Raw genomic sequence first — 23149 nt, 5'->3', positions numbered from 1 at the left:
GTCCTTGTCTGTGGAACTGTACCCCAGTGAGAGTCAGTGTCTGTGGAACTGTACCCCAGTGAGAGTCAGTGTCTGTGGAACTGTACCCCAGTGAGTGTCAGTGCCTGTGGAACTGTACCCCAGTGAGAGTCAGTGTCTGTGGAACTGTACCCCAGTGAGAGTCAGTGCCTGTGGAACTGTACCCCAGTGAGAGTCAGTGTCTGTGGAACTGTGCCCCAGTGAGAGTCAGTGTCAGTGGAACTGTACCCCTTTGAGAGTCAGTGCCTGTGGAACTGTACCCCAGTGAGAGTCAGTGCCTGTGGAACTGTACCCCAGTGAGAGTCAGTGTTTGTGGAACTGTACCCCAGTGAGAGTCTGTGTCTGTGGAACTGTACCCCAGTGAGAGTCAGTGCCTGTGGAACTGTACCCCAGTGAGAGTCAGTGTCTGTGGAGCTGTACCCCAGTGAGAGTCAGTGTCTGTGGAACTGTACCCCAGTGAGAGTCAGTGTCTGTGGAACTGTACCCCAGTGAGAGTTGGTGTCTGTGGAACTGTACCCCAGTGAGAGTCTGTGTCTGTGGAACTGTACCCCAGTGAGAGTCAGTGCCTGTGGAACTGTACCCCAGTGAGAGTCAGTGTCTGTGGAACTGTACCCCAGTGAGAGTCAGTGTCTGTGGAACTGTACCCCAGTGAGAGTCACTGTCTGTGGAACTGCACCCCAGTGAGAGTCAGTGTCTGTGGAACTGTACCCCCACGAGAGTCAGTGTCAGTGGAACTGTACCCCAGTGAGAGTCACTGTCTGTGGAACTGTACCCCAGTGAGAGTCAGTGCCTGCAGAACCCGTGCCCCAGTGAGAGTCAGTGTCTGTGGAACTGAACCCCAGTGAGAGTCAATGTCTGTGGAACTGTACCCCAGTGAGAGTCAGTGTCTGCGGAACTGTACCCCAGTGAGAGTCAGTGCCTGTGGAACTGTACCCCAGTGAGAGTCAGTGTCTGTGGAACTGTGCCCCAGTGAGAGTCAGTGTCTGTGGAACTGTACCCCATTGAGAGTCAGTGCCTGTGGAACTGTACCCCAGTGAGAGTCAGTGCCTTTGGAACTGTACTCCAGTGAGAGTCGGTGTCTGTGGAACAGTACCCCAGTGAGTGTCTGTGGAACTGTACCCCAGTGAGAGTCAGTGTCTGTCGAACTGTACCCCAGTGAGAGTCAGTGTCTGTGGAACTGTACCCCAGTCAGTGTCTGTGGATCTATACCGCAGTGAGAGTCAGTGTCTGTGGAACTGTACCCCAGTGACAGTCAGTGTCTGTGGAACTTTACCCCAGAGAGAGTCAGTGTCTGTGGAACTGTACCCCAAAGAGAGTCAGTGCCTGTGGAACTGTACCCCAGTGAGAGTCAGTGTCTGTGGAACTGTACCCCAGTGAGCGTCAGTGCCTGTGGAACTGTACCCCAGTGAGAGTCAGTGCCTGTGGAACTGTACCCCAGTGAGAGTCAGTGTCTGTGGAACTGTACCCCAGTGAGAGTCAGTGCCTGTGGAACTGTACCCCAGTGAGAGCCAGGGCCTGGGGAACTGTACCCCAGTGAGAGTCAGTGCCTGTTGAACTGTACCCCAGTGAGAGTCAGTGCCTGTGGAACTGTACCCCAGTGAGAGTCAGTGCCTGTGGAAATGTACCCCAGTGAGAGTCAGTGTCTGTGGAACTGTACCCCAGTGAGAGTCAGTGTCTGTGGAACTGTACCCCAGTGAGTGTCTGTGGAACTGTACCCCAGTGAGAGTCAGTGTCTGTGGAACTGGACCCCAGTGAGAGTCAGTGTCTGTGGAACTGTACTCCAGTGAGAGTCAGTGTCTGTGGAACTGTACCCCAGTGAGAGTCAGTGTCTGTGGAACTGTACCCCCACGAGAGTCAGTGTCAGTGGAACTGTACCCCAGTGAGAGTCAGTTTCTGTGGAACTGTACCCCAGTGAGAGTCAGTGCCTGCATAACCCATGCCCCAGTGAGAGTCAGTGTCTGTGGAACTGAACCCCAGTGAGAGTCAATGTCTGTGGAACTGTACCCCAGTGAGAGTCAGTGTCTGCGGAACTGTACCCCAGTGAGAGTCAGTGCCTGTGGACCTGTACCTCAGTGAGAGTCAGTGTCTGTGGAACTGTACCCCAGTGAGTGTCAGTGCCTGTGGAACTGTACCCCAGTGAGAGTCAGTGTCAGTGGAACTGTACCCCAGTGAGAGTCAGTGTCTGTGGAACTGTACCCCAGTGAGAGTCAGTGTCTGTGGAACTCTACCACAGTGAGTGTCTGTGGAAGTGTACCCCAGTGAGAGTCAGTGTCTGTGGAACTGTACCCCAGTGAGAGTCAGTGCCTGGAGAACCCGTTCCCCAGTGAGAGTCAGTGTCTGTGGAACTGAACCCCAGTGAGAGTCAGTGTCTGTGGAACTGTACCCCAGTGAGTGTCAGTGTCTGTGGAACTGTACCCCAGTGAGAGTCACTGTCTGTGGAACTGTACCCCAGTGAGAGTCAGTGCCTGCAGAATCCGTGCCCCAGTGAGAGTCAGTGTCTGTGGAACTGAACCCCAGTGAGAGTCAATGTCTGTGGAACTGTACCCCAGTGAGAGTCAGTGTCTGCGGAACTGTACCCCAGTGAGAGTCAGTGCCTGTGGAACTGTACCCCAGTGAGTGTCAGTGTCTGTGGAACTGTGCCCCAGTGAGAGTCAGTGTCTGTGGAACTGTACCCCATTGAGAGTCAGTGCCTGTGGAACTGTACCCCAGTGAGAGTCAGTGCCTTTGGAACTGTACTCCAGTGAGAGACGGTGTCTGTGGAACAGTACCCCAGTGAGTGTCTGTGGAACTGTACCCCAGTGAGAGTCAGTGTCTGTCGAACTGTACCCCAGTGAGAGTCAGTGTCTGTGGAACTGTACCCCAGTCAGTGTCTGTGGATCTATACCGCAGTGAGAGTCAGTGTCTGTGGAACTGTACCCCAGTGACAGTCAGTGTCTGTGGAACTTTACCCCAGAGAGAGTCAGTGTCTGTGGAACTGTACCCCAAAGAGAGTCAGTGCCTGTGGAACTGTACCCCAGTGAGAGTCAGTGCCTGTGGAACTGTACCCCAGTGAGAGTCAGTGTCTGTGGAACTGTACCCCAGTGAGCGTCAGTGCCTGTGGAACTGTACCCCAGTGAGAGTCAGTGCCTGTGGAACTGTACCCCAGTGAGAGTCAGTGTCTGTGGAACTGTACCCCAGTGAGAGTCAGTGCCTGTGGAACTGTACCCCAGTGAGAGCCAGGGCCTGGGGAACTGTACCCCAGTGAGAGTCAGTGCCTGTTGAACTGTACCCCAGTGAGAGTCAGTGCCTGTGGAACTGTACCCCAGTGAGAGTCAGTGCCTGTGGAAATGTACCCCAGTGAGAGTCAGTGTCTGTGGAACTGTACCCCAGTGAGAGTCAGTGTCTGTGGAACTGTACCCCAGTGAGTGTCTGTGGAACTGTACCCCAGTGAGAGTCAGTGTCTGTGGAACTGGACCCCAGTGAGAGTCAGTGTCTGTGGAACTGGACCCAAGTGAGAGTCAGTGTCTGTGGAACTGTACCCCAGTGAGAGTCAGTGTCTGTGGAACTGTACTCCAGTGAGAGTCAGTGTCTGTGGAACTGTACCCCAGTGAGAGTCAGTGTCTGTGGAACTGTACCCCCACGAGAGTCAGTGTCAGTGGAACTGTACCCCAGTGAGAGTCAGTTTCTGTGGAACTGTACCCCAGTGAGAGTCAGTGCCTGCATAACCCATGCCCCAGTGAGAGTCAGTGTCTGTGGAACTGTACCCCAGTGAGAGTCAGTGCCTGTGGAACTGTACCCCAGTGAGAGTCAGTGTTTGTGGAACTGTACCCCAGTGAGAGTCTGTGTCTGTGGAACTGTACCCCAGTGAGAGTCAGTGCCTGTGGAACTGTACCCCAGTGAGAGTCAGTGTCTGTGGAGCTGTACCCCAGTGAGAGTCAGTGTCTGTGGAACTGTACCCCAGTGAGAGTCAGTGTCTGTGGAACTGTACCCCAGTGAGAGTTGGTGTCTGTGGAACTGTACCCCAGTGAGAGTCTGTGTCTGTGGAACTGTACCCCAGTGAGAGTCAGTGCCTGTGGAACTGTACCCCAGTGAGAGTCAGTGTCTGTGGAACTGTACCCCAGTGAGAGTCAGTGTCTGTGGAACTGTACCCCAGTGAGAGTCAGTGTCTGTGGAACTGTACCCCAGTGAGTGTCTGTGGAACTGTACCCCAGTGAGAGTCAGTGTCTGTGGAACTGGACCCCAGTGAGAGTCAGTGTCTGTGGAACTGTACCCCAGTGAGAGTCAGTGTCTATGGAAATGTACTCCAGTGAGAGTCAGTGTCTGTGGAACTGTACCCCAGTGAGAGTCAGTGTCTGTGGAACTGTACCCCCACGAGAGTCAGTGTCAGTGGAACTGTACCCCAGTGAGAGTCACTGTCTGTGGAACTGTACCCCAGTGAGAGTCAGTGCCTGCAGAACCCGTGCCCCAGTGAGAGTCAGTGTCTGTGGAACTGAACCCCAGTGAGAGTCAATGTCTGTGGAACTGTACCCCAGTGAGAGTCAGTGTCTGCGGAACTGTACCCCAGTGAGAGTCAGTGCCTGTGGAACTGTACCCCAGTGAGTGTCAGTGTCTGTGGAACTGTGCCCCAGTGAGAGTCAGTGTCTGTGGAACTGTACCCCATTGAGAGTCAGTGCCTGTGGAACTGTACCCCAGTGAGAGTCATTGCCTTTGGAACTGTACTCCAGTGAGAGTCGGTGTCTGTGGAACAGTACCCCAGTGAGTGTCTGTGGAACTGTACCCCAGTGAGAGTCAGTGTCTGTCGAACTGTACCCCAGTGAGAGTCAGTGTCTGTGGAACTGTACCCCAGTCAGTGTCTGTGGATCTATACCGCAGTGAGAGTCAGTGTCTGTGGAACTGTACCCCAGTGACAGTCAGTGTCTGTGGAACCTTACCCCAGAGCGAGTCAGTGTCTGTGGAACTGTACCCCAAAGAGAGTCAGTGCTTGTGGAACTGTACCCCAGTGAGAGTCAGTGACTGTGGAACTGTACCCCAGTGAGAGTCAGTGTCTGTGGAACTGTACCCCAGTGAGCGTCAGTGCCTGTGGAACTGTACCCCAGTGAGAGTCAGTGCCTGTGGAACTGTACCCCAGTGAGAGTCAGTGTCTGTGGAACTGTACCCCAGTGAGAGTCAGTGCCTGTGGAACTGTACCCCAGTGAGAGCCAGGGCCTGGGGAACTGTACCCCAGTGAGAGTCAGTGCCTGTTGAACTGTACCCCAGTGAGAGTCAGTGCCTGTGGAACTGTACCCCAGTGAGAGTCAGTGCCTGTGGAAATGTACCCCAGTGAGAGTCAGTGTCTGTGGAACTGTACCCCAGTGAGAGTCAGTGTCTGTGGAACTGTACCCCAGTGAGTGTCTGTGGAACTGTACCCCAGTGAGAGTCAGTGTCTGTGGAACTGGACCCCAGTGAGAGTCAGTGTCTGTGGAACTGTACCCCAGTGAGAGTCAGTGTCTATGGAACTGTACTCCAGTGAGAGTCAGTGTCTGTGGAACTGTACCCCAGTGAGAGTCAGTGTCTGTGGAACTGTACCCCAGTGAGTGTCAGTGTCAGTGGAACTGTGCCCCAGTGAGAGTCAGTGTCTGTGGAACTGTACCCCAGTGAGAGTCACTGTCTGTGGAACTGTACCCCAGTGAGTGTCTGTGGAAGTGTACCCCAGTGAGAGTCAGTGTCTGTGGAACTGTACCCCAGTGAGAGTCAGTGCCTGCAGAACCCGTGCCCCAGTGAGAGTCAGTGTCTGTGGAACTGAACACCAGTGAGAGTCAGTGTCTGTGGAACTGTACCCCAGTGAGAGTCAGTGTCTGTGGAACTGCACCCCAGTGAGAGTCCGTGTCTGTGGAACTGTACCCCAGTGAGAGTCAGTGTCTGTGGAACTGTAGCCCAGTCAGTGTCTGTGGAACTGTACCCCAGTGAGAATCAGTGTCTGTGGAACTGTACCCCAGTGACAGTCAGTGTCTGTGGAACTGTACCCCAGTGAGAGTCAGTGCCTGTGGAACTGTACCCCAGTGAGAGTCAGTGTCTGTGGAACTGTACCCCAGTGAAGGTCAGTGTCTGTGGAACTGTACCCCAGTGAGAGTCACTGTCTGTGGAACTGTACCCCAGTGAGAGTCAGTGTCTGTGGAACTGTACTTCAGTGAGAGTCACTGTCAGTGGAACTGTACCCCAGTGAGAGTCGGTGTCTGTGGAACTGTACACCAGTGAGAGTCACTGTCTGTGGAACTGTACCCCAGTGAGAGTCAGTGTCTGTGGAACTGTACCCCAGTGAGTGTCAGTGTCTGTGGAACTGAAGCCCAGTGAGAGTCAGTGTCTGTGGAACTGAAGCCCAGTGAGAGTCGGTGTCTGTGGAACTGTACACCAGTGAGAGTCACTGTCTGTGGAACTGTACCCCAGTGAGAGTCAGTGTCTGTGGAACTGAAGCCCAGTGAGAGTCAGTGTCTGTGGAACCCGTGCCCCAGTGAGAGTCAGTGTCTGCGGAACTGTACCCCATGAGAGTCAGTGTCTGTGGAACTGTACCCCAGTGAGAGTCCGTGTCTGTGGAACTGTACCCCAGTGAGAGTCAGTGTCTGTGGAACTGTACCCCAGTGAGAGTCAGTGTCTGTGGAACTGTACCCCCGCGAGAGTCAGTGTCAGTGGAACTGCACCCCAGTGAGAGTCAGTGTCTGTGGAACTGTACCCCAGTGAGAGTCAGTGCATGCAGAACCCGTGCCCGAGTGAAAGTCAGTGTCTGTGGAACTGAACCCCAGTGAGAGTCAATGTCTGTGGAACTGTACCCCAGTGAGAGTCAGTGCCTGTGGAACTGTACCCCAGTGATTGTCAGTGCCTGTGGAACTGTACCCCAGTGAGAGTCCGTGTCTGTGGAACTGCACCCCAGTGAGAGTCAGTGTCTGTGGAACTGTACCCCAGTGAGTGTCAGTGCCTGTGGAACTGTACCCCAGTGAGAGTCAGTGTCTGTGGAACTGTACCCCAGTGAGAGTCAGTGCCTGTGGAACTGTACCCCAGTGAGAGTCAGTGTCTGTGGAACTGTGCCCCAGTGAGAGTCAGTGTCAGTGGAACTGTACCCCTTTGAGAGTCATTGCCTGTGGAACTGTACCCCAGTGAGAGTCAGTGTCTGTGGAACTGTACCCCAGTGAGAGTCTGTGTCTGTGGAACTGTACCCCAGTGAGAGTCAGTGCCTGTGGAACTGTACCCCAGTGAGAGTCAGTGCCTGTGGAACTGTACCCCAGTGAGAGTCAGTGTCTGTGGAACTGTACCCCAGTGAGAGTCAGTGTCTGTGGAAATGTACCCCAGTGAGAGTCAGTGTCTGTGGAACTGTACCCCAGTGAGAGTCAGTGTCTGTGGAACAGTACCCCAGTGAGTGTCTGTGGAACTGTACCCCAGTGAGAGTCAGTGTCTGTGGAACTGTACCCCAGTGAGAGTCAGTGTCTGTGGAACTGTACCCCAGTGACAGTCAGTGTCTGTGGAACTTTACCCCAGAGAGAGTCAGTGTCTGTGGAACTGTACCCCAAAGAGAGTCAGTGCCTGTGGAACTGTACCCCAGTGAGAGTCAGTGTCTGTGGAACAGTACCCCAGTGAGCGTCAGTGCCTGTGGAACTGTACCCCAGTGAGAGTCAGTGCTTGTGGAACTGTACCCCAGTAAGAGTTAGTGTCTGTGGAACTGTACCCCAGTGAGTGTCAGTGTCTGTGGAACTGTACCCCAGTGAGAGTCAGTGCCTGTGGAACTGTACCCCAGAGAGAGTCAGTGTCTGTGGAACTGTACCCCAGTGAGTGTCTGTGGAAGTGTACCCCAGTGAGAGTCAGTGTCTGTGGAACTGTACCCCAGTGAGAGTCAATGCCTGCAGAACCCGTGCCCCAGTGAGAGTCAGTGTCTGTGGAACTGAACCCCAGTGAGAGTCAGTGTCTGTGGAACTGTACCCAGTGAGAGTAAGTGTCTGTGGAACTGTACCCCAGTGAGAGTCAGTGTCTGTGGAACTGCACCCCAGTGAGAGTCCGTGTCTGAGGAACTGTACCCCAGTGAGAGTCAGTGTCTGTGCAACTGTACCCCAGTGAGAGTCAGTGTCTGTGGAACTGTACCCCAGTCAGTGTCTGTGGAACTGTACCCCAGTGAGAATTAGTGTCTGTGGAACTGTACCCCAGTGAGAGTCTGTGTCTGTGGAACTGTACCCCAGTGAGAGTCAGTGCCTGTGGAACTGTACCCCAGTGAGAGTCAGTGCCTGTGGAACTGTACCCCAGTGAGAGCCAGGGCCTGGCGAACTGTACCCCAGTGAGAGTTAGTGTCTGTGGAACCGTACCCCAGTGAGAGTCAGTGTCTGTGGAACTGTACCCCAGTGTGAGTCAGTGTCTGTGGCACTGTACCGCAGTGAGAGTCAGTGTCTGTGGCACTGTACCCCAGTGAGAGTCAGTGTCTGTGGAACTGTACCCCAGTGAGAGTCAGTGTCTGTGGAACTGTACCCCAGTGAGAGTCAGTGTCTGTGGAACTGTACCCCAGTGAGAGTCAGTGCCTGTGGAACTGTACCCCAGTAAGAGACAGTTTCTGTGGAACTGTGCCCCAGTGAGAATCAGTGTCTGTGGAACTGTACCCCAGGGAGAGTCAGTGTCTGTAAACTGTACCCCATTGAGTGTCAGTGCCTGTGGAACAGTACCCCAGTGAGAGTCAGTGTCTGTGGAACTGTACCCCAGTGAATGTCAGTGTCTGTGGAACTGTACCCCAGTGAGAGTCAGCGTCTCTGGAACTGTACCCCAGTGAGAGTCAGTGCCTGTGGAATTGTACCCCAGTGAGAGTCAGTGTCTGTGGAACTGTACCCCAGTGAGAGTCAGTGTCTGTGGAACTGTACCCCAGTGAGAGTCAGTGCCTGCAGAACCCGTACCCCAGTGAGAGTCAGTGTCTGTGTAACTGAACCCTAGTGAGAGTCAGTGTCTGCAGCAACTGTACCCCAGTGAGAGACTGTGCCTGCAGAACCCGAACCCCAGTGAGAGTCAGTGTCTGTGGAACTGTACCCCCGTGAGAGTCAGTGTCTATGGAACTGTACCCCAGTGAGAGTCAGTGTCTGTGGAACTGTACCCCAGTGAGAGTCAGTGTCTGTGGAACGGTACCCCAGTGAGAGTCAGTGTGTGTGGAACTGTACCCCAGTGAGAGTCAGTGTCTGTGGAATTGTACCCCAGTGAGAGTCAGTGCCTGTGGAACTGTACCCCAGTGAGAGTCAGTGTCTGTGGAACTGTGCCCCAGTGAGAGTCAGTGTCTGTGGAACTGTACCCCAGTGAGAGTCAGTGTCTGTGGAACTGTACCCCAGTGAGAGTCAGTGTCTGTGGAACTGTACCCCAGTGAGAGTCAGTGCCTGTGGAACTGTACCCCAGTGAGAGTCCGTGTCTGTGGAACTGTACCCCAGTGAGAGTCAGTGTCTGTGGAACTGTACCCCAGTGAGAGTCAGTGTCTGTGGAACTGTGCCCCAGTGAGAGTCAGTGTCTGTGGAACTGTACCCCAGTGAGAGTAAGTGCCTGTGGAACTGTACCCCAGTGAGAGTCAGTGCCTTTGGAACTGTACCCCAGTGAGAGTCAGTGTCGGTGGAACTGTACCCCAGTGAGAGTCAGTGTCTGTGGAACTGTACCCCAGTGAGAGTCACTGTCTGTGGAACTGTACCCCAGTGAGAGTCAGTGTCGGTGGAACTGTACCCCAGTGAGAGTCAGTGTCTGTGGAACTGTACCCCAGTGAGAGTCAGTGCCTTTGGAACTGTACCCCAGTGAGAGTCAGTGTCGGTGGTACTGTACCCCTTTGAGAGTCAGTGCCTGTGGAACTGTACCCCAGTGAGAGTCAGTGCCTGTGGAACTGTACTCCAGTGAGAGTCAGTGGCTGTGGAACTGTACCCCAGTGAGAGTCTGTGTCTGTGGAACTGTACCCCAGTGAGAGTCAGTGCCTGTGGAACTGTACCCCAGTGAGAGTCAGTGTCTGTGGAACTGTACCCCAGTGAGAGTCAGTGTCTGTGGAACTGTACCCCAGTGAGTGTCTGTGGAACTGTACCCCAGTGAGAGTCAGTGTCTGTGGAACTCTACCCCAGTGAGAGTCAGTGTCTGTGGAACTGTACCCCAGTGAGAGTCAGTGTCAGTGGAACTGTACCCCAGTGAGAGTCAGTGTCTGTGGAACTGTACCCCAGTGAGAGTCAGTGTCTGTGGAACTGTACCCCAGTGAGAGTCAGTTTCTGTGGAACTGTACCCCAGTGAGAGTCAGTGCCTGTGGAACTGTACGCCAGTGAGAGTCAGTGTCTGTGGAACTGTACCCCAATGAGAGTCAGTGTCTGTGGAACTGTACCCCAGTGAGAGTCAGTGCCTGTGAAACTGTGCCCCAGTGAGAATCAGTGTCTGTGGAACTGTACCCCAGTGAGAGTCAGTGCCTGTGGAACTGTACCCCAGTGAGAGTCAGTGCCTGTGGAACTGTACCCCAGTGAGCGTCAGTTTCTGTGGAACTGTACCCCAGTGAGAGTCAGTGTCTGTGGAACTGTACCCCAGTGAGAGTCAGTGTCTGTGGAACTGTACCCCAGTGAGAGTCAGTGCCTTTGGAACTGTACCCCAGTGAGAGTCAGTGTCGGTGGTACTGTACCCCTTTGAGAGTCAGTGCCTGTGGAACTGTACCCCAGTGAGAGTCAGTGCCTGTGGAACTGTACTCCAGTGAGAGTCAGTGGCTGTGGAACTGTACCCCAGTGAGAGTCTGTGTCTGTGGAACTGTACCCCAGTGAGAGTCAGTGCCTGTGGAACTGTACCCCAGTGAGAGTCAGTGTCTGTGGAACTGTACCCCAGTGAGAGTCAGTGTCTGTGGAACTGTACCCCAGTGAGTGTCTGTGGAACTGTACCCCAGTGAGAGTCAGTGTCTGTGGAACTCTACCCCAGTGAGAGTCAGTGTCTGTGGAACTGTACCCCAGTGAGAGTCAGTGTCAGTGGAACTGTACCCCAGTGAGAGTCAGTGTCTGTGGAACTGTACCCCAGTGAGAGTCAGTGTCTGTGGAACTGTACCCCAGTGAGAGTCAGTTTCTGTGGAACTGTACCCCAGTGAGAGTCAGTGCCTGTGGAACTGTACGCCAGTGAGAGTCAGTGTCTGTGGAACTGTACCCCAATGAGAGTCAGTGTCTGTGGAACTGTACCCCAGTGAGAGTCAGTGCCTGTGAAACTGTGCCCCAGTGAGAATCAGTGTCTGTGGAACTGTACCCCAGTGAGAGTCAGTGCCTGTGGAACTGTACCCCAGTGAGAGTCAGTGCCTGTGGAACTGTACCCCAGTGAGCGTCAGTTTCTGTGGAACTGTACCCCAGTGAGAGTCAGTGTCTGTGGAACTGTACCCCAGTGAGAGTCAGTGTCTGTGGAAATGCACCCCAGTGAGAGTCAGTGCCTGTGGAACTGTACCCCAGTAAGAGTCAGTCTCTGTGGAACTGTACCCCAGTGATTGTCAGTGTCTGTGGAACTGTACCCCAGTGAGAGTCAGTGTCTGTGGAATTGTACCCCAGTGAGAGTCAGTGTCTGTGGAACTGTACCCCAGTGAGTGTCTGTGGAACTGTACCCCAGTGAGAGTCAGTGTCTGTGGAACTGTACCCCAGTGAGAGTCAGTGCCTGCAGAACCCGTGCCCCAGTGAGAGTCAGTGTCTGTGGAACTGAAACCCAGTGACTGTCAGTGTATGTGGAACTGTACCCCAGTGAGAGTCAGTGTCTGTGGAACTGTACCCCAGTGAGAGTCAGTGTATGTGGAACTGCACCCCAGTGAGAGTCCGTGTCTGTGGAACTGTACCCCAGTGAGAGTCAGTGTCTGTGGAACTGTACCCCAGTGAGAGTCAGTGTCTGTGGAACTGTACACCAGTCATGTGTCTGTGGAACTATACCCCAGTGAGAATCAGTGTCTGTGGAACTGTACCCCAGTGACAGTCAGTTTCTGTCGAACTCTACCCCAGAGAGAGTCAGTGTCTGTGGAACTGTACCCCAGTGAGAGTCAGTGCCTGTGGAACTGTACCCCAGTGAGAGTCAGTGCCTGTGGAACTTTACCCCAGTGAGAGTCTGTGTCTGTGGAACTGTACCCCAGTGACAGTCAGTGTCTGTGGAACTGTACCCCAGTGAGAGCCAGGGCCTGGGGAACTGTACCCCAGTGAGAGTCAGTGCCTGTGGAACTGTACCCCAGTGAGAGTCAGTGCCTGTGGAACTGTACCCCAGTGAGAGTCAGTGCCTGTGGAACTGTACCACAGTGAGAGTCAGTGTCTGTGGAACTGTACCCCAGTGAGAGTCAGTCTCTGTGGAACTGTACCCCAGTGAGAGTCAGTGCCTGTGGAACTGTACCCCAGTGAGAGTCAGTGCCTGTGGAACTGGACCCCAGTGAGAGCCAGGGCCTGGCGAACTGTACCCCAGTGAGAGTCAGTGTCTGTGGAACTGTACCCCAGTGAGAGTCAGTGTCTGTGGAACTGTACCCCAGTGAGAGTCAGTGTCTGTGGCACTGTACCCCAGTGACAGTCAGTGTCTGTGGCACTGTACCCCAGTGAGAGTCAGTGTCTGTGGAACTGTACCCCAGTAAGAGTCAGTTTCTGTGGAACTGTACCCCAGTGAGTGTCTGTGGAACTGTACCCCAGTGAGAGTCAGTGTCTGTGGAACTGTACCCCAGTGAGAGTCAGTGTATGTGGAACAGTACCCCAGTGAGAGTCAGTGTCTGTGGAACTGAACCCCAGTGAGAGTCAGTGTCTGTGGAAGTGTACGCCAGTGAGAGTCAGTGTCTGTGGAAGTGTACCCCAGTGAGAGTCAGTGTCTGTGGAACTGTACCCCAGTGAGAGTCAGTTTCTGTGGAACTGTACCCCAGTGAGAGTCAGTGTCTGTGGAACTGTACCCCAGTGAGAGTCAGTGCCTGTGGAACTGTACCCCAGTGAGAGTCAGTGCCTGTGGAACTGTACCCCAGTGAGAGTCAGTGTCTGTGGAACTGTACCCCAGTGAGTGTCAGTGTCTGTGGAACTGTACCCCTGTGAGAGTCAGTGTCTGTGGAACTGTACCCCAGTGAGAGTCAGTGTCTGTGGAACTGTACCCCAGTGAGTGTCTGTGGAACTGTACCCCAGTGAGAGTCAGTGTCTACAGGAACTGTACCCAAGTGAGAGACTGTGCCTGCAGTACCCGTGCCCCAGTGAGAGTCAGTGTCTGTGGAACTGAACCCCCGTGAGAGTCAGTGTCTGTGGAACTGTACCCCAGTGACAGTCAGTGTCTGTGTAACTGTACCCCAGTGAGAGTCAGTGTCTGTGGAACTGTACCCAAGTGAGAGTCAGTGCCTGTGGAACTGTACCCCAGTGAGAGTCAGTGTCTGTGGAACTGTGCCCCAGTGAGAGTCAGTGTCTGTGGAACTGTACCCCAGTGAGAGTCAGTGTCTGTGGAACTGTACCCCAGTGAGAGTCAGTGCCTGTGGAACTGTACCCCAGTGAGAGTCCGTGTCTGTGGAACTATACCCCAGTGAGAGTCAGTGTCTGTGGAACTGTACCCCAGTGAGAGTCAGTGTCTGTGGAACTGTGCCCCAGTGAGAGTCAGTGTCTGTGGAACTGTACCCCAGTGAGAGTAAGTGCCTGTGGAACTGTACCCCAGTGAGAGTCAGTGCCTTTGGAACTGTACCCCAGTGAGAGTCATTGTCGGTGGAACTGTACCCCTTTTGAGAGTCAGTGCCTGTGGAACTGTACCCCAGTGAGAGTCAGTGTCTGTGGAACTGTACCCCAGTGAGAGTCAGTGTCTGTGTAACTGTACCCCAGTGAGAGTCAGTGTCTGTGGAACTGTACCCCAGTGAGAGTCAGTGTCTGTGGAACAGTACCCCAGTGAGTGTCTGTGGAACTGTACCCCAGTGAGAGTCAGTGTCTGTGGAACTGTACCCCAGTGAGAGTCAGTGTCTGTGGAACTGTACCCGAGTGAGAGTCCGTGTCTGTGGAACTGTACCCCAGTGAGAGTCAGTGTCTGTGGAACTGTACCCCAGTGAGAGTCAGTGTCTGTGGAACTGTGCCCCAGTGAGAGTAAGTGCCTGTGGAACTGAACCCCAGTGAGAGTCAGTGCCTTTGGAACAGTACCCCAGTGAGAGTCAGTGCCTGTGGAACTGTACCCCAGTGAGAGTCAGTGTCTGTGGAACTGTACCCCACTAAGAGTCCGTTTCTGTGGAACTGTACCCCAGTGAGTGTCTGTGGAACTGTACCCCAGTGAGAGTCAGTGTCTGTGGAACTGTACCCCAGTGAGAGTCAGTGTCTGTGGAACAGTACCCCAGTGAGAGTCAGTGTCTGTGGAACTGTACCCCAGTGAGATTCAGTGTCTGTGGAACTGTACCCAAGTGAGAGTCAGTGCCTGTGGAACTGTACCCCAGTAAGAGACAGTTTTATGGAACTGTGCCCCAGTGAGAGTCAGTGTCTGTGGAACCGTACCCCAGTGAGAGTCAGTGTCTGTGGAAATGTACCCCAGTGAGAGTCAGTGCCTGTGGAACTGTACCCCAGTGAGAGTCAGTGTCTGTGGATCTGTACCCCAGTGAGTGTCAGTGTCTGTGGAACTGTACCCCAGTGAGAGTCAGCGTCTGTGGAACTGTACCCCAGTGAGAGTCAGTGCCTGTGGAACTGTACCCCAGTGAGAGTCAGTGCCTGCAGAACCCGTACCCCAGTGAGAGTCAGTGTCTGTGGAACTGTACCCCAGTGAGAGTCAGTGTCTGTGGAACTGTACCCCAGTGAGAGTCAGTGTCTGTGGAACTGTACCCCAGTGAGTGTCTTTGGAACTGTACCCCAGTGAGAGTCAGTGTCTGTGGAACTGTACCCCTGTGAGAGTCAGTGCATGTGGAACTGTACCCCAGTGAGAGTCAGTGCCTGTGGAACTGTACCCCAGTGAGAGTCAGTGCCTGCAGAACCCATACCGCAGTGAGAGTCAGTGTCTGTGTAACTGAACCCCAGTGAGAGTCAGTGTCTACAGGAACTGTACCCAAGTGAGAGACTGTGCCTGCAGAACCCGTGCCCCAGTGAGAGTCAGTGTCTGTGGAACTGAACCCCCGTGAGAGTCAGTGTCTGTGGAACTGTACCCCAGTGACAGTCAGTGTCTGTGCAACTGTACCCCAGTGAGAGTCAGTGTCTGTGGAACTGTACCCCAGTGAGAGTCAGTGCCTGTGGAACTGTACCCCAGTGAGAGTCAGTGCCTGTGGAACAGTACCCCAGTGAGAGTCAGTCCCAGTGGAACTGTACCCCAGTGAGAGTCACAGACTGTGGAACTGTACCCCAGTGAGAGTCCGTGTCTGTGGAACTGTACCCCAGAGAGAGTCAGTGTCTGTGGAACTGTACCCCGGTGAGAGTCAGTATCTGTGGAACTGTACCCCGGTGAGAGTCAGTGTCTGTGGAACTGTGCCCCAGTGAGAGTCAGTGTCTGTGGAACTGTACCCCAGTGAGAGTCAGTGCCTGTGGAACTGCACCCCAGTGAGAGTCAGTGTCTGTGGAACTGTACCCCAGTGAGAGTCAGTGTCTGTGGAACTGTACCCCAGTGAGAGTCAGTGTCTGTGGAACAGTACCCCAGTGAGTGTCTGTGGAACTGTACCCCAGTGAGAGTCAGTGCCTGTGGAACTGTACCCCAGTGAGAGGCAGTGCCTGTGGAACTGTACCCCAGTGAGAGTCAGTGTCTGTGGAACTGTATCCCAGTGAGAGTCCGTGTCTGTGGAACTGTACCGCAGTGAGAGTCAGTGTCTGTGGAACTGTACCCCAGTGAGCTTCAGTATCTGTGGATCTGTACCCCAGTCAGTGTCTGTGGAACTATACCCCAGTGAGAGTCAGTGTCTGTGGAACTGTACCCCAGTGACAGTCAGTGTCTGTGGAACTGTACCCGAGAGAGAGTCAGTGTCTGTGGAACTGTACCCCAAAGAGAGTCAGTGTCTGTGGAACTGTACCCCAGTGAGCGTCAGTGCCTGTGGAACTGTACCCCAGTGAGAGTCAGTGCCTGTGGAACTGTACCCCAGTGAGAGTCAGTGTCTGTGGAACTGTACCCCAGTGAGAGTCAGTGCCTGTGGAACTGTACCCCAGTGAGAGCCAGGGCCTGATGAACTGTACCCCAGTGAGAGTCAGTGCCTGTGGAACTGTACCCCAGTGAGAGCCAGGGCCTGATGAACTGTACCCCAGTGAGAGTCAGTGCCTGTGGAACTGTACCCCAGTGAGAGTCAGTGTCTGTGGAACTGTCCCCCAGTGAGAGTCAGTGTCTGTGGAACTGTACCCCAGTGAGAGTCAGTGTCTGTGGAACTGTACCCCAGTGAGAGTCAGTGCCTGTGGAATTGTACCCCAGTGAGCGTCAGTTTCTGTGGCACTGTACCCCAGTGAGAGTCAGTGTCTGTGGAACTGTACACCAGTGAGAGTCAGTGTCTGTGGAACTGCACCCCAGTGAGAGTCAGTGCCTGAGGAACTGTACCCCAGTAAGAGTCAGTGTCTGTGGAACTGTACCCCAGTGAGTGTCAGTGTCTGTGGAACTGTACCCCAGTGAGAGTCAGTGTCTGTGGAACTGTACCCCAGTGAGAGTCAGTGTCTGTGGAACTGTACCCCAGTGAGTGTTTTTGGAACTGTACCCCAGTGAGAGACAGTGCCTGCATAACCCGTGCCCCAGTGAGAGTCAGTGTCTGTGGAACTGAACCCCAGTGAGAGTCAGTGTCTGTGGAACTGTACCCCAGTGAGAGTCAGTGTCTGTGGAACTGTACCCCAGTGAGAGTCAGTGTCTGTGGAACTGTACCCCAGTGAGAGTCAGTGTCTGTGGAACTGTACCCCAGTGAGAGTCAGTGTCTGTGGAACTGCACCCCAGTGAGAGTCCGTGTCTGTGGAACTGCACCCCAGTGAGAGTCCGTGTCTGTGGAACTGTACCCCAGTAAAAAGTCAGTGTCTGTGGAACTGTACCCCAGTGAGAGTCAGTGTCTGTGGAACTGTACCCGAGTCAGTGTCTATGGAACTGTACCCCAGTGAGAATCAGTGTCTGTGGAACTGTACCCCAGTGACAGTCAGTGTCTGTGGAACTGTACCCCAGAGAGAGTCAGTGTCTGTGGAACTGTACCCCAAAGAGAGTCAGTGCCTGTGGAACTGTACCCCAGTGAGAGTCAGTGCCTGTGGAACTGTACCCCAGTGAGAGTCAGTGTCTGTGGAACTGTACCCCAGTGAGAGTCAGTGCCTGTGGAACTGTACCCCAGTGAGAGTCAGTGTCTGTGGAACTGTACCCCAGTGAGAGTCAGTGTCTGTGGAACTGTACCCCATTGAGAGTCAGTGCCTGTGGAACTGTACCCCAGTGAGAGTCAGTGTCTGTGGAACTGTACCCCAGTGAGAGTCAGTGTCTGTGGAACTGTACCCCAGTGAGAGTCAGTGCCTGTGGAACTGTACCCCAGTGAGAGTCAGTGTCAGTGGAACTGTACCCCAGTGAGAGTCAGTGTCTGTGGAACTGTACCCCATTGAGAGTCAGTGCCTGTGGAACTGTACCCCAGTGAGAGTCAGTGTCTGTGGAACTGTACCCCAGTGAGAGTCAGTGTCTGTGGAACTGTACCCCAGTGAGAGTCAGTGCCTGTGGAACTGTACCCCAGTGAGAGTCAGTGCCTGTGGAACTGTACCCCAGTGAGAGTCAGTGTCTGTGGAACTGTACCCCAGTGAGAGTCAGTGTCTGTGGCACTGTACCCCAGTGAGAGTCAGTGTCTGTGGAACTGTACCCCAGTAAGAGTCAGTGTCTGTGGAACTGTACCCCAGTGAGTGTCTGTGGAACTGTACCCCAGTGAGAGTCAGTGTCTGTGGAACTGTACCCCAGTGAGAGTCAGTGTCTGTGGAACAGTCCCCCAGTGAGAGTCAGTGTCTGTGGAACTGTACCCCAGTGAGAGTCAGTGTCTGTGGAACTGTACCCCAGTGAGAGTCAGTGCCTGTGGAACAGTACCCCAGTGAGAGTCAGTTTCTGTGGAACTCTACCCCAGTGAGAGTCAGTGTCTGTGGAACTGTACCCCAGTGAGAGTCAGTGTCTGTGGAACTGTACCCCAGTGAGAGTCAGTGCCTGTGCAACTGTACCCCAGTGAAAGTCAGTGTCTGTGGAACTGTACCCCAGTGAGTGTCAGTGTCTGTGGAACTGCACCCCAGTGAGAGTCAGTGTCTGTGGAACTGTCCCCCACTGAGAGTCAGTGTCTGTGGAACTGTACCCCAGTGAGTGTCAGTGTCTGTGGAACTGTACCCCAGTGAGTGTCAGTGTCTGTGGAACTGTACCCCAGTGAGATTCACTGTCTGTGGAACTGTACCCCAGTGAGAGTCAGTGTCTCTGGAACTGTACCCCAGTGAGAGTCAGTGCCTGTGGAACTGTACCCCAGTGAGAGTAAGTGTCTGTGGAACTGTACCCCAGTGAGAGTCAGTGTCTGTGGAACTGTACCCCAGTGAGATTCAGTGCCTGTGGAACTGTACCCCAGTGAGAGTCAGTGCCTGTGGAACTGTACCCCAGTGAGAGTCAGTGGCTGCAGAACCCGTACCCCAGTGAGAGTCAGCGTCTGTGTAAGTGAACCCCAGTGAGAGTCAGTGTCTGTGGAACTGTACCCCAGTGAGAGACTGTGCCTGCAGAACCCGTGCCCCAGTGAGAGTCAGTGTCTGTGGAACTGAACCCCCGTGAGAGTCAGTGTCTGTGGAACTGTACCCCAGTGAGAGTCAGTGTCTGTGGAACTGTACCCCAGTGAGAGTCAGTGCCTGCAGAACCCGTGCCCCAGTGAGAGTCAGTGTCTGTGGAACTGTACCCCAGTGAGAGTCAGTGTCTGTGGAACTGTACCCCAGTGAGAGTCAGTGTCTGTGGAACTGCACCCCAGTGAGAGTCCGTGTCTGTGGAACTGTACCCCAGTGAGAGTCAGTGTCTGTGGAACTGTACCCCAGTGAGAGTCAGTGTCTGTGGAACTGTACCCCAGTCATGTGTCTGTGGAACTGTCGCCCAGTGAGAATCAGTGTCTGTGGAACTGTACCCCAGTGACAGTCAGTGTCTGTGGAATTGTACCCCAGAGAGAGTCAGTGTCTGTGGAACTGTACCCCAGTGAGAGTCAGTGCCTGTGGAACTGTACCCCAGTGAGAGTCAGTGCCTGTGGAACTTTACCCCAGTGAGAGTCTGTGTCTGTGGAAATTTACCCCAGTGAGAGTCAGTGCCTGTGGAACTGTACCCCAGTGAGAGCCAGGGCCTTGGGAACTGTACCCCAGTGAGAGTCAGTGCCTGTGGAACTGTACCCCAGTGAGAGTCAGTGCCTGTGGAACTGTACCCCAGTGAGAGTCAGTGTCTGTGGCACTGTACCCCAGTGAGAGTCAGTGTCTGTGGCACTCTACCCCAGTGAGAGTCAGTGTCTGTGGAACTGTACCCCAGTGAGTGTCTGTGGAATTGTACCCCAGTGAGAGTCAGTGTCTATGGAACTGTACCCCAGTGAGAATCAGTGTCTGTGGAACTGTACCCCAGTGACAGTCAGTGTCTGTGGAACTGTACCCCAGAGAGAGTCAGTGTCTGTGGAACTGTACCCCAAAGAGAGTCAGTGCCTGTGGAACTGTACCCCAGTGAGAGTCAGTGCCTGTGGAACTGTACCCCAGTGAGAGTCAGTGTCTGTGGAACTGTACCCCAGTGAGAGTCAGTGCCTGTGGAACTGTACCCCAGTGAGAGTCAGTGTCTGTGGAACTGTACCCCAGTGAGAGTCAGTGTCTGTGGAACTGTACCCCATTGAGAGTCAGTGCCTGTGGAACTGTACCCCAGTGAGAGTCAGTGTCTGTGGAACTGTACCCCAGTGAGAGTCAGTGTCTGTGGAACTGTACCCCAGTGAGAGTCAGTGCCTGTGGAACTGTACCCCAGTGAGAGTCAGTGTCAGTGGAACTGTACCCCAGTGAGAGTCAGTGTCTGTGGAACTGTACCACATTGAGAGTCAGTGCCTGTGGAACTGTACCCCAGTGAGAGTCAGTGTCTGTGGAACTGTACCCCAGTGAGAGTCAGTGTCTGTGGAACTGTACCCCAGTGAGAGTCAGTGCCTGTGGAACTGTACCCCAGTGAGAGTCAGTGCCTGTGGAACTGTACCCCAGTGAGAGTCAGTGTCTGTGGAACTGTACCCCAGTGAGAGTCAGTGTCTGTGGCACTGTACCCCAGTGAGAGTCAGTGTCTGTGGAACTGTACCCCAGTAAGAGTCAGTGTCTGTGGAACTGTACCCCAGTGAGTGTCTGTGCAACTGTACCCCAGTGAGAGTCAGTGTCTGTGGAACTGTACCCCAGTGAGAGTCAGTGTCTGTGGAACAGTCCCCCAGTGAGAGTCAGTGTCTGTGGAACTGTACCCCAGTGAGAGTCAGTGTCTGTGGAACTGTACCCCAGTGAGAGTCAGTGCCTGTGGAACAGTACCCCAGTGAGAGTCAGTTTCTGTGGAACTCTACCCCAGTGAGAGTCAGTGTCTGTGGAACTGTACCCCAGTGAGAGTCAGTGTCTGTGGAACTGTACCCCAGTGAGAGTCAGTGCCTGTGGAACTGTACCCCAGTGAAAGTCAGTGTCTGTGGAACTGTACCCCAGTGAGTGTCAGTGTCTGTGGAACTGCACCCCAGTGAGAGTCAGTGTCTGTGGAACTGTCCCCCACTGAGAGTCAGTGTCTGTGGAACTGTACCCCAGTGAGTGTCAGTGTCTGTGGAACTGTACCCCAGTGAGTGTCAGTGTCTGTGGAACTGTACCCCAGTGAGATTCACTGTCTGTGGAACTGTACCCCAGTGAGAGTCAGTGTCTCTGGAACTGTACCCCAGTGAGAGTCAGTGCCTGTGGAACTGTACCCCAGTGAGAGTAAGTGTCTGTGGAACTGTACCCCAGTGAGAGTCAGTGTCTGTGGAACTGTACCCCAGTGAGATTCAGTGCCTGTGGAACTGTACCCCAGTGAGAGTCAGTGCCTGTGGAACTGTACCCCAGTGAGAGTCAGTGGCTGCAGAACCCGTACCCCAGTGAGAGTCAGCGTCTGTGTAAGTGAACCCCAGTGAGAGTCAGTGTCTGTGGAACTGTACCCCAGTGAGAGACTGTGCCTGCAGAACCCGTGCCCCAGTGAGAGTCAGTGTCTGTGGAACTGAACCCCCGTGAGAGTCAGTGTCTGTGGAACTGTACCCCAGTGAGAGTCAGTGTCTGTGGAACTGTACCCCAGTGAGAGTCAGTGCCTGCAGAACCCGTGCCCCAGTGACAGTCAGTGTCTGTGGAACTGTACCCCAGTGAGAGTCAGTGTCTGTGGAACTGTACCCCAGTGAGAGTCAGTGTCTGTGGAACTGCACCCCAGTGAGAGTCCGTGTCTGTGGAACTGTACCCCAGTGAGAGTCAGTGTCTGTGGAACTGTACCCCAGTGAGAGTCAGTGTCTGTGGAACTGTACCCCAGTCATGTGTCTGTGGAACTGTCGCCCAGTGAGAATCAGTGTCTGTGGAACTGTACCCCAGTGACAGTCAGTGTCTGTGGAATTGTACCCCAGAGAGAGTCAGTGTCTGTGGAACTGTACCCCAGTGAGAGTCAGTGCCTGTGGAACTGTACCCCAGTGAGAGTCAGTGCCTGTGGAACTTTACCCCAGTGAGAGTCTGTGTCTGTGGAAATTTACCCCAGTGAGAGTCAGTGCCTGTGGAACTGTACCCCAGTGAGAGCCAGGGCCTTGGGAACTGTACCCCAGTGAGAGTCAGTGCCTGTGGAACAGTACCCCAGTGAGAGTCAGTGCCTGTGGAACTGTACCCCAGTGAGAGTCAGTGTCTGTGGCACTGTACCCCAGTGAGAGTCAGTGTCTGTGGCACTCTACCCCAGTGAGAGTCAGTGTCTGTGGAACTGTACCCCAGTGAGTGTCTGTGGAATTGTACCCCAGTGAGAGTCAGTGTCTGTGGAACTGTACCCCAGTGAGAGTCAGTGTCTGTGGAACTGTACCCCAGTGAGAGTCAGTGTCTGTGGAACTGTGCCCCAGTGAGAGTCAGTGTCTGTGGAACTGTACCCCAGTGAGAGTAAGTGCCTGTGGAACTGTACCCCAGTGAGAGTCAGTGCCTTTGGAACTGTACCCCAGTGAGAGTCAGTGTCGGTGGTACTGTACCCCTTTGAGAGTCAGTGCCTGTGGAACTGTACCCCAGTGAGAGTCAGTGTCTGTGGAACTGTACCCCAGTGAGAGTCAGTGTCTGTGGAACTGTACCCCAGTGAGAGTCAGTTTCTGTGGAACTGTACCCCAGTGAGAGTCAGTGCCTGTGGAACTGTACCCCAGTGAGAGTCAGTGTCTGTGGAACTGTACCCCAATGAGAGTCAGTGTCTGTGGAACTGTACCCCAGTGAGAGTCAGTGTATGTGGAACTGTGCCCCAGTGAGAGTCAGTGCCTGTGGAAATGTACCCCAGTGAGAGTCAGTCTCTGTGGAATTGTACCCCAGTGAGAGTCAGTGTCTGTGGAACTGTACCCCAGTGAGTGTCTGTGGAACTGTACCCCAGTGAGAGTCAGTGTCTGTGGAACTGAACCCCCGTGAGAGTCAGTGTCTATGGAACTGTACCCCAGTGACAGTCAGTGTCTGTGGAACTGTACCCCAGTAAGAGTCAGTGTCTGTGGAACTGTACCCCAGTGAGAGTCAGTGCCTGTGGAACTGTACCCCAGTGAGAGTCAGTGTCTGTGGAACTCTGCCCCAGTGAGAGTCAGTGTCTGTGGAACTGAACCCCCGTGAGAGTCAGTGTCTATGGAACTGTACCCCAGTGAGAGTCAGTGCCTGTGGAACTGTACCCCAGTGAGAGTCAGTGCCTGTGGAACTGTACCCCAGTGAGAGTCAGTGTCTGTGGCACTGTACCCCAGTGAGAGTCAGTGTCTGTGGCACTCTACCCCAGTGAGAGTCAGTGTCTGTGGAACTGTACCCCAGTGAGTGTCTGTGGAATTGTACCCCAGTGAGAGTCAGTGTCTGTGGAACTGTACCCCAGTGAGAGTCAGTGTCTGTGGAACTGTACCCCAGTGAGAGTAAGTGCCTGTGGAACTGTACCCCAGTGAGAGTCAGTGCCTTTGGAACTGTACCCCAGTGAGAGTCAGTGTCGGTGGTACTGTACCCCTTTGAGAGTCAGTGCCTGTGGAACTGTACCCCAGTGAGAGTCAGTGCCTGTGGAACTGTACTCCAGTGAGAGTCAGTGCCTGTGGAACTGTACCCCAGTGAGAGTCAGTGTCTGTGGA

The 23149-nt window shown here is 54.0% G+C and overlaps 1 protein-coding gene across 1 annotated transcript in view; it reads right to left on the bottom strand.

The window, feature by feature from the left end:
* Positions 1–23149, bottom strand: part of zglp1 (zinc finger GATA like protein 1) — a 166181-nt gene that overhangs the window by 87428 nt on the left and 55604 nt on the right. The gene's annotated exons all lie outside the window — the stretch shown is intronic.

This window comes from Somniosus microcephalus, chromosome 7, assembly GCF_052327205.1.
Source record: "Somniosus microcephalus isolate GS21.2 chromosome 7, FLI_Smic_1.0, whole genome shotgun sequence".
Classification (NCBI taxonomy): Eukaryota; Metazoa; Chordata; class Chondrichthyes; order Squaliformes; family Somniosidae; genus Somniosus; species Somniosus microcephalus.
Note: the sequence above shows the minus strand (reverse complement) of the source record. Positions and strands in the feature narration are given on the sequence as shown.